An 11,248-nucleotide genomic window follows, 5' to 3' on the forward strand; every position below is an offset into this window, starting at 1 on the left:
AGGGAGAAGAGCATGGGAAGGATGCTTTTGCTCCACAATGCTACCTGGATGACACTTTCCCAGAAAATGCTTGAAAGCTTTTTTTTTTCCTGATCTGTGACACTCCTTCAAAACTAGCCTGACCTCTAGGCACATAGCTGGAAAATCAGGTGTATATTTGAATTGTTCCTGGGTCTCTCTGATACTGCTCTGGGTGATGGTTGCCCAATTACCTTTTCCAACAGCTAAAAATGGTCATTAATTTATTTTTTTTTATTTGTTTTCCCCTCCTGCTCTTCTTTAGTAACATGACATCTGCCTTCCCCTTTCCAAATCCCAACCCACAAAGAACAGTCATATTAATGATAGAAGCACTTCCATTGTGGGTAAGCTTGATGGATGTTATTCTTCTAGAATTCACTACACTTTTGCTTTCTATGAACATTCTCGTGGGGGAAGACAAGCAAACAGATGGTGGCATTTGGTGCAGGTGTACATGATCACACAACTGAGAAGCAGTCTCCTCTTTTTCAGAACATGAAGGTCCCAGGGTACTGGCTGAAATTTTGTAAGATTAGCCAGTTTTTGCAAACCAAAAAGTTTCCACTCAACATTTAAACTTATGATGATGATCTAACCAAGAATGCTAGATCCCTATGGATTTTTCAACCACTGGTACTCAGAGAATTAATAGTTATCTTTTAATATCCCAATGTATTTTGACTTGGTGGATTGGGTATAAAATATTTGTAGTGAAGTTTAAGAAAAAAATCTTTGCCAAGTAGACAATAACTCAGGGCTAGGCAATTAGCAATGGAGAAATTAAAGCAGCATGTTGGCCATTTTGCTTATCAGTTTAATGCTGCAGTACTATAGCCATTGTTGTTGATCCAGTGGTATCTTTTTATGGGCCCACTGTTTTACTGTACTGTGTACTGTAAATATTTAAACCACATAAATGTTTAATTAAAATGTTAAGTTTTAATAAGTTTTGGAAACTCATGGTATATACTGATGATTTGCTTGATAGAATTAGACTCTCTGCTACTGAAAAAGATCATTGGAAGAGCAATATCATGTGCTTTGCTATTATCCACCTTGGCACGGCTAATTTCTTCTCATATCTCTTTCTTTTAAGATTTTTTCATTGCACTTCAATCAAAAATTGTCAATGCATTTTAAATGTCTCCTGAGTGACAGCACAGTGCCTCTGGGCCAGAGGTATTCCTGATCTTTAGGAGTATATCTATGTTTAAATCTAGTCTGGAACTTGGAAATAATTCCATGATTAGATATTCTGACTATTTGTTCAAGAGCTAAAGTGGTATCTTGAGGCCAGATTCTTAGCTAGCATAAATTGGCATAGATCTATGATTTAACTAGCAGAAGCTCTGCCCCCTAGTTTAATATTAACTTGCCCTTTTCCTATGCATATTTTATATACAAATTATTTATATACATTATACAAATATTGTATAGTATGCCTGTCATAGGAATGGGGCTACCTGCACCGCTGTGCTCTTTCTGATCTCTCCGAGTGTACCTCTCACATATTAGGCCTCTTGCCCGTAAATCTCTCAACTTGGAATCTCATGAGTCTTCTGCTCTTACACTGGGACATGGCTCCACCACACCACCTATCCCAAACGCTATTAACTTGCACATCCCACTGGACTTCAGACATTTGGGAACCTCAAGTGATCTTGGCCAACAGCCTTCTTAAAACAAAGTGTCTTTATTTAGCAGATGGGATAAAGCATGAGAGAAAACAAGATTTTAAAACAACCACAAACGGCCTGCATGAATAGTTAGTCTCATCTAATCTTACACTTCACTGCAAGTTTAGTTAGACAAGCTTTTCCCTTAAGTTTTAGGAAAAGATAAGAACCAGCATACATTCCCCTAGCCAACCCAGATCCTTCACTGAGGATATGTCTTCACTGCAGAGTTTTCTCAGGTGACTACCACCAGGGTGGGAGCACCGAGATTAGCCTATCCTAAGAGTGAGAAGCCACACTGCAAAGCCCTACCCACGTTACTGTGTCCTCCCTGGAGCTGCATTCATCTGTGTGTGTTGCTAGGACTTCTGGGGGCATATCTCATGTTTATTTGTACAGCAGTAAGATAAACTGCTCCATGATTATTTCCCAGTGAATTATGGGAAAAGTTGTCTGTCTTTCTGGGCACATGGGCAGGGTGGGGTGGGGAGGAGAATGTCAGAAGACATTGGAGGATTATCAGCATTCAAGTAATTTAGTCTGCTCCCTCATTGCAAAGTGGATGGGTTACCAGCCTGAGTGAAATCAGCTCGTGGCTACTAACTTGGCTTGAAACCACCACCACATCCAGTGAGAGGTTTCTGTTTGTGGATGGGAGGGAAGCTAGAGGCAATACCCAAGAAAGACCCCAGGTTAACACTGCAATGAAGACAAACCTTGAAAGGCTCTCGCTGTAACCCACCCTATTCTGACCGTTTTGGTACTCCTCAGAAACAGGGGTACAACCATTAAGGCTACTGATTTTGGCATTGTCTCTCAAGGATCATTAAGCATAAATTGTTCAATGACTTTTAGAAAGGACCATTTTTTCCTTTTGCTACCCAGACAGACACCACGGGTGAAATGTGCAATCCCACATTTGTCATAGTGCCAGGGCTAGATAGTGATTCATTTTGGCACTTCTGTATTTGTGCCATTTTTACCACAAGTGAGCACCTCTTCTGCAGAATTAAAGTTACCCCATCTGCCAAGGAATACTGGCTGACAGTAATGTGTGTGTTTGAAGGAACTCTTCCAAAGAACTAACATCTTGGGAGTAACTTTACAGACAGCTTTCATTTACCCACACATATCATTACTTGTGAATTATCTGAAATTAATTCTGAATGTCTTTTAGGTGCAACAGAGTTTGTTGTATTTATCCATGACTTGGTCTGTCAGCATATTTCTGGATTGGGTGGGATTAATAGTCATTCCACTCATGTTCCAAGACCCAAGAATTTCTCTCGTCTCCTGGCTCAACTATTTGGATGTCCATGGTTTAGGTAACTCAACATTATTATATCTCAGTTCAAAATAAACAGCTGAACTTTGTAAGGCATCTATGCAGCTCATGGTAAAATACTCCATTTGGTCAGGTGTAGTTTTGTGAATTCAAGAGGATAACCTACTAGGCATATAATTAAACACATGCTTTGCAGGACTAGGGCTTTACAGGCCTAAATTAAGACACAAAAATGCAAAAAATTGCACCCCTTATTATTGGCTCCTGCACAGATGTATGTCAGTGTCTAAAAATTAGGCCTAAGAGAGTTGAATATACGTAGATTAGCTAAAAACAACAACTAACAGGGAACAGAATAACAGACTACTTTTCATCATAGGGTCTTAACACCAAGAATCTTAAAGTGACTATTTAGGGTGGTGCATAGATTTGTGAGAAGAAACTGGATACAATTAAGGAAGTGAAAATTTAAATGATCAGAAAAGCTTCCTGATTTCTCAGGGCAAGTGGTAGAACACTCATTACATGAGACCTTTAAAATTAGGCTGCACAAATCACTAAAAAATGAGCCAGACTGTAGAGAACAATCTTGCAGTGGGAAGGGATGGACTGGATGATCAAATATGTATTTCTCTTATCTAAAATCTATACCACGACAACTGACATCCTAAGTGCTGCACTATCCAAACTAATCCCAAGAGTTAGTAGAAGTCTTAGAAAAACAAAACAACCACCTCACTTCATGAGATTGCCAGCCCAATTTCTACAATAGATAAATGCCTCAGATAATCTTCTGAACATTTTGGAGAGGGAGAACTAACTTTAATTCAATAGCTGAACCTTTTAAGGTATACCCAGCACTAACCAGTTTATCTATAACCATTGAGTAAAGGGTGACAAAAATCAATGATAGCCAATTACAGCCCTTCTGGCACACAGAGAAATTGCCTAATTGAAAACTTTGTTCAAACGGGACATTTTAAAGCAAGATGGACAAACTTGTGCATGGTAGGATTAATCTAGATAGAGACAAGACAGCGACAGACAGACAGTACAAGTACAAGTACACACAAAAGGCTTGTAAAAGGGTAAATTTGACTAACATATAATAGTATTAAGAAGTTTTTAATTTGTTAGGAAATGCAATGGATGCTGGGCAAGTTGCTTAGCCATGACAAAGCATTTGGAGAATATCCATTATTGAAGGAATGATGATTTATCAGTTGGTCAGTAATTGAGTATGAAGAGAATTTGATTAGCGAATCAATAATTTACTGCCGATGCTGTCCATAAAACATTTCATTTTTGGTTCCTAAATGAATTTTGAAATTGCTCATGTTAATTAAATATGTTTTATGCAGTGTTGTGTAAAATTAGTAACAAACTGAACTCTGTTTTAGGGGAAAGTGCTAAGTTATTATACAAATAGCTGGAGCAAATGGCCCATATGGGATATGAACTATTTGCTTGCAAAATAAGGCTTAGAAAGTAATAAATATGGAAGCTCAGATTTACTGCAGAATCTTATGGCATTAAAATAATAAAAACCTTTGTGAGTACATTTTAAATGCACCATGAATTCAATTAGAAAGAAAAGTGACTACAACATGTTAGCAGTGAAAGAAATTTGCAAAGTCATGATATCTATTGTTCTAGAAAAATTTGAAAAGATTTTTAAACAGAAATTTAGGTGTCTCCTGTTTCAGTGTACTGGCTTCTATAAATCACCTGTTCAGATATAACTTTCCCTATGCATTGTATAGGGAACCTGGGCACCTAACTTGAGGCTGAAAATTCAGCTACATATGAAGGTTGCCTAAAAGTTAGGCATTCCAGTGCTTAGCACTGCAAAACCTAAATCTGCCTTGTAAATCTAGCCCTAAACTTATCTTCAGTTTATTACAAATTACCTTTTGGCATGAAAATACTGAGGCTTCTCGGAACAGTTTTTGGGGACTTGAGCTAGTCTATGATTGAATGCTAGCAAATGTAAGTGAAGAGAAACATACATTCTTGTACCAGCAGCTCCCAATGTAATGAGAGTGCAGGATATTAAATAAAGTAGGCCTAAACAAAGCAAAATAGAGAAGTTTGTTGTCTTTGATTAATACTACCCAATTCATCTTCAGTGACATAGATCACTGATTTACATATTATTTTGAACACTGTTCTATGTGCAAAGTTTAGTCCAAAGTAGTTCAACAAAGTAGATTAATCACAGAAGAGAATTGAGAACCATGTTTTCTGAAGTAACATGTTCTCTCTCACTCAATATTTAGGATGAAAACAGCATCAAATTAAAAGCCTTTCCCCACAGACAAAAAAGACAAACAGCTTATCTGCTTTACTGAAAGAATATGGCAGGTAGGATGTATTAGCATTGAAAAGATGGCTAATGCAATGCCTTCTGGAATATTCTACATAATACCTGTCAAACGCATATATGACATGATTATATGGTATCTTCAGACAGCTTCGTTAAGAACAGACTCAGTAAGAAGCAGACAGAGAAGAGGATATTTCCAGAGCTAGGCTTACAGTTTCTCTTTCCATTTCAAACACATTTCAGATGGAGACCTGTGTGGTGTGCAGGGCACCATGTTTACTGTGATTTGAATCAGCCATAGAATTTATCATTTATCCCAGATACAGCAGATATCCTAATTGTGATGTAGGAAAACATTTTCCTTTGCTTGTGTAGCCATTTCAGCTACCATCTTGTCTCTTTTCTCCATCGCTCCATCTACTCTGGCTTTTTAGCTATATTAAAAAACATGCTCCTGCATGGTTTTTGAATGCTAGTTTTAACACAGATTTGTCACATCCCCTGTAGCCCTACCAAACCATTTTAGAAACTTGTCAGGTGATAAATGAGTTTAAATTGGGCTTAAGCATGTTTTTATCAACACAACTGAAAGGGCCCAAATCATACTGCCTGACTCTCTGAAAGTCAGAGGATTGATGTTAAAGAGGTTATCACAAAAGATGTACAAAGGGATGAAGTGTCCTCTCAGAAATAAAAATAAATAAATAAATTTTTAAAAAAGAAAAAACATGAGTGTAGCAAACTTTGGAGAGAGGAGTTCCCATCCTAGAAGTGCAGAGTCTACTTTTTTGGGGAGGAGGGGAGATTTTTCTTTTAGTGTCTGTTCTAAATGTGTTTTCAGTCTCATGCTCTCTCTCTCTCTCTCTCTCTCTCTCTTTTTTTAATTAATTTTATTAGGCCAGGTCTACCACTTACTTTGGTATAGTTTATATTGCTCAGGGGTGTGACCAAGTGACCCTTCCAGTGACATAAATTTCACCAACCTAAATACTGATGTGGACACCGCTGTGTTAACAGGAGAGCTTCTCTCACTGACATAGTTACCACTTCTTACAGAGGTGGATTGTTTATGCCGAACGGAGAGCTCTCTTCCATTGGCATAGGGCATCTTCACCAGACACACTACAGCAGCGCAGCTGTGCCAAAGTAGCTCCGTTAGTGTAGGCTAGCCCCTAGATATTCTACTTCTATTCTCATTTCTTGCTTTTTTCATGGTGTGACGGAGTGTAGCAACCCCACACTGGTCCGCCGGGAGCGAACCAATCATTGTGAGCCCAGGCGGCCACACTCCTTTTCCCCTGCTGTGCATGCTCCAGGTAGAGAAGCCAGATAAAAGGATGCAGCCCAGTTCAGTTGGGGAAGGTGACAGAGGAGGAAGGACGTACACTGGCGGTTCCTATGACGCTCCCAGTGGTAGAGGCCGAAGACCCGGACTATGCTCCAGGAGACTTGCTGATATCAGAGACTGCTGGAGAAGCCAATCCACCACCTGCTGAGGATGCTGATGCCTGCTCTATGTCCCAGCCTAGAGGGACATAAGGCCCATAAACTGTTTGTTTCACCCCACCCAGGGGCCAGAGACTGACTGATGTTTTGCCCTGCCCAAAGGGCTAATTCCTTCAGTCATATTGCCTGCCCCAGCCAGGGGGCTGCAGGACTCCAGACTGCTTGTTTGTTTTGCCTGCCCAGGGACCCACAGATTATTTGTCTAAGTAACCCCATCAGGGGGCCGGGACCCACTCGACTGGAACCACCTGCTTAATAGGGAATCCCGACGATGGTGTGACAGAGTGTACCAACCCTGCACTGGGCCCCAACTTGACACACAGGGCCCTGTCACAAATGGCATTGCTCCTAAATGCAGGCAGCACTTTTTGAACCCCCTCCACATAGCCTGGGCTGGAGAAGGAGGCTTAACATGTCTCAGTGGCCTGTGAAGAGGAGTTTATAGTACACAGTATTGATCCAATACCCATCGACATCAAAGACATCGTTTGTTTCCACAACAGATATAAGCATTGGCAAGGAACAGAACATGTCACCTCCCACACCCCAAACAGGAACCATAGCGAGATGCCAACTTGGGACAGTACTCTTAGAAGTCAATGGAAGGACACCTATTGACTTCAATGGATATTGTATCAGGGACTAGGACTACATTTCTATGCAAACAGGATTGATGACTGATGCACTCTAATAGAGATATACCTATCTCCTAGAACTGGAAGGGACATTGAGTCCAGCCTCCTGCCTTCACTAGCAGGACCAAGTATTGATTTTGCTCCAGATCCCTAAGTGGCCCCCTCAAGGATTGAACTCACAACCCTGTGTTTAGCAGGCCAATGCACAAACCACTGAGCTATCCCTCCCCCCTAAGTCTGATCCAAAATTCATTTTAGTCAATGAAAACCTTTCAATTAACTTCAAAGGGCTTTTTGCCATTGTCCTTTGGGAACTCATCCCCCTAAGTTCTCAGAAAAAAATAGAAGGCTAGATCAAGTGGCTGACACACAAGTGCTCTCACTCTAGAAATCCATCCCTGGAGCAAAGGGAGGAGACAGCAAAGCTTCAAGAGCTGCAAATTCTCCATACATTGTTGTCAACAGTTGGAACCTGAATCACAACAGGTGATCTCCCCATTAAGCTACCCACTGTCCACACCAAAAGAGCATTTGAGACCTCTGAAATGTTTTATGGGGTTATCTGCTCTCAAAATACAACTTTAAAATATAGTGTGATAAAACTTTCACTGGCTAGTTTGGACTGTTGCTCTGCACCCAAGATTAGATTTTTAGATTTATTTGCAAAAGTTGCCCAAATACTATAGTTGACAAACCTACTCTTTGTCACAGTTCAAAAGGTGGATGCAAACTCAAACTATATATAAATATATAAACTTACCCCAGCAACATCTTTCCATCTATATATCAATAAGTATGTAGGAAAAAATTCTCCCCCTCTCCACCACACAAGATGAAGCTTACTTCTTGTGTGTAAACTGAAAACAAGGCTACATTTCCTAAAGCAGGGATTTAAAAAGAAAAAAATCAGGACATCAGATAATGGTTCATAGTCAAGGGCAGGGGAAACATTAATCATCACATCCTTAACTCCAACAGCATATAAACTTTCAAGGATGATCAGTCAATGGGCAGCACTTATGTATTACTTGGAAATCAGATTTGAAAATAGAACATCCTGAACTTCTGGCCAGGAAATGAGGTGTACAGATGTTAGAGAGTCATTTGCAAGGAGCCCAACTGTGCAACTTTTATTCACATGAGGTAGTACTCACTCACATGAATAAACACATTGACCTCACTGCAATCACGGGAATGAGTAAGTAATATTCAGTGTGAGCAATGGTTGTAGAAATGGGTGTAATGGTCTTTCTAAACAGGGAGACTGAAGAAAGGATCATTTTCTTTCATGGTTAAATTGAAAATATGGTCACAGGGAAGTATCTGGTGGGGTTCGTCTCTCTCTCTCTCTAGATATTGCTAACCCATCCCCCTTCCAGGATGACTCACTCATGGTTCTTGGAATTTCCATTAGCCTCCCTGCTGTTTCTAGTGAGCTCTATGCAAACCCAGTGTGAACTGATGTGAACGTACATAAAATCACTGAGCTTTAACTATTAATTAACAGCAAAACTGACTATGGGAAAAATTGATTCATTTGAACCCATCTTCAGGGCTTGTGAGCTTATGAGACTCTATTATGACACAAAAAAAATTACAAATCTGGTTTAAATAAGACTGGAAGGCTTTGAACAACTCTAGTCATTTCCCACCAGTAAATAAATTAGTAGAAAGCTAAGATGTCCAAGAGCTACACAAACTCATCACAGATTCACACATGTGCAATGAAACAAGTGATGACCTTTTAGGAAACGAACTGTGTACTGAAAAATAAAGAAAATCCCAAAGCTCTCAGCACCACTGCCTAGAATCAGCACTTGATTATCTTTTATATGCATTGATGTCTTTAGGGGGTGATTTTCAATTACACAAATAGGAGCTAAATGCCCATCTCCCCTGGGATGGGGACACCCAACTGTCCCTTGTGTCAGTGATAATTGTCCCTGTAAGGCTCACCTTTTGCAAGCACCCCCTGGCCAAGTGCATGTGCTTGCAGTCTCCCTTAGGTGGCTCAGTCCTCCAGCTGAGACACACGCAGTCAGTCTGTGTAATAAAAGTAAAGCAAATTCCTTCTGGGGTATGTCCTATCTCAAAGCCCTCAGTAATGTCTCTTGATTTGCAGCCCTAGCTCTGGTAGGGTTGCCAACTTTCTATTTGCACAAAACCAAACACTCTTGCCCCGCCCCCTGCCACTCCTCTGAATCCCTGCCCATGCCCTGCCCCTTCTCTGAGGCCACTCCCCCGCTCACTCCATCCCTGTCTCCCCACCCTCATTCACTCGCTCATTTTCACTGGGCTGGCTCAGGGGTTTGGGAGAGGTTGAGGGCTCTGGCTGGGGTTGCAGGCTCTTGGGTGGGGCCAGAAGTGAGGGATTCAGTGTGTGGGAGAGGGATCCAGGCTGGGGCAGGGCAGGGTTGGGGCACAGGGAGGGAGTGAAGGCTCTGGCTGAGGGTGTGGGCTCTGGGATGGGGCTGGTGATGAGAGGTTTGGAGTGCAGGAGGGTGCTCTGGGCTGGGATCAAGAAGTTTGGAGGGGGATCAGGGTTGCAGCAGGGGGTTGGAATCCAGGAAGGGGGTTTGGGTGCAGGCTCTGGGCAGTGCTTACTTCAAGCAGCTCCCAGAAGCAGCAGCATGTCCCCCTCTCTAGCTCTTATGTGGAGGTATGGCCAGGCGGCTCTGCACGCTGCCCAGTCCACAGGCGCCATTCACACAGCTCCCATTGGCTGGGAACCATGGCCAATGGGAGCTGCAGGGCAGCGCTTGGGCCAGGGGCAGTGTGAGGGACAGTGTGGTGGATATGCCAGCTGCTTCCTGGGAGCCGCACAGAGAGAAGGCTGGAAGGGAGCCTGCCAGCCCCACTACACAGTGCCACCAACCAGACAGTCAATGTCCCAGTGAGTTGTGCTGACCAGAGCCATCAGGATCCCTTTACCAGGTTTTCCACTCGAAACCGGACACCTGGTCACCCTAATCTCTGGGCTTTCTCCTCAATCAGTTCAACAGGGCCTATCTATAGTGGACCACAAGCTAAATATGAGTCAGTGTGATGCTGTTGCAAAAAAAGCAAACATGATTCTGGGATGCATAAACAGGTGTGTTGTGAGCAAGACATGACAAGTCATTCTTCCGCTCTACTCTGCACTGGTTAGGCCTCAACTGGAGTATTGTGTCCAGTTCTGGGCACCGCATTTCAAGAAAGATGTGGAGAAATTGGAGAGGGTACAGAGAAGAGCAACAAGAATGATTAAAGGTCTAGAGAACATGACCAATGAAGGAAGGCTGAAAGAATTGGGTTTGTTTAGTTTGGAAAAGAGAAGACTGAGAGGGGATATGATAGCAGTTTTCAGGTATCTAAAGGGGTGTCATAAGGAGGAGGGAGAAAACTTGTTCATCTTAGCTTCTAAGGATAGAGCAAGAAGCAATGGACTTAAACTACACCAAGGGAGGTTTAGGTTGGACATTAGGAAAAAGTTCCTAACTGTCAGGGTGGTTAAACACTGGAATAAACTGCCTAGGGAGGTTGTGGAATCTCCATCTCTGGAGATATTTAAGAGTAGGTTAGATAAATGTCTATCAGGGATGGTCTAGACAGTATTTGGTCCTGCCATGAGGGCAGGGGACTGGACTCAATGACCTCTCGAGGTCCCTTCCAGCCCTAGAATCTCAGAATCTTGGTTTGAACTGTCTCGGCCCCTTCTAGGCTCTCTCAAATTGTCCCTGTTCTTCAAGCAGTCCTGGTCCTGGTGTGGGGCACATGCCCCAGGGTTCTCTCCCTGTTTGCCTCTCTGGGCCATTTTGGC

At 42.0% G+C, this 11,248-nt stretch overlaps 1 long non-coding RNA gene across 1 annotated transcript in view; it reads right to left on the bottom strand.

Annotated features, from left to right (window-relative positions):
- The window catches only part of LOC120409177, a 33,136-nt gene extending 24,874 nt beyond the window's left edge, over positions 1 to 8,262 (bottom strand). The window contains exon 1 of the long non-coding RNA XR_005601179.1: positions 8,210 to 8,262. This is a non-coding gene — a long non-coding RNA (uncharacterized LOC120409177). The remainder of the gene's footprint in view (positions 1 to 8,209) is intronic.
- Between the last annotated feature and the right edge of the window lie 2,986 nt (positions 8,263 to 11,248).

The sequence above is a fragment of the Mauremys reevesii genome, linkage group 7 (assembly GCF_016161935.1).
Source record: "Mauremys reevesii isolate NIE-2019 linkage group 7, ASM1616193v1, whole genome shotgun sequence".
NCBI lineage: Eukaryota > Metazoa > Chordata > Testudines > Geoemydidae > Mauremys > Mauremys reevesii.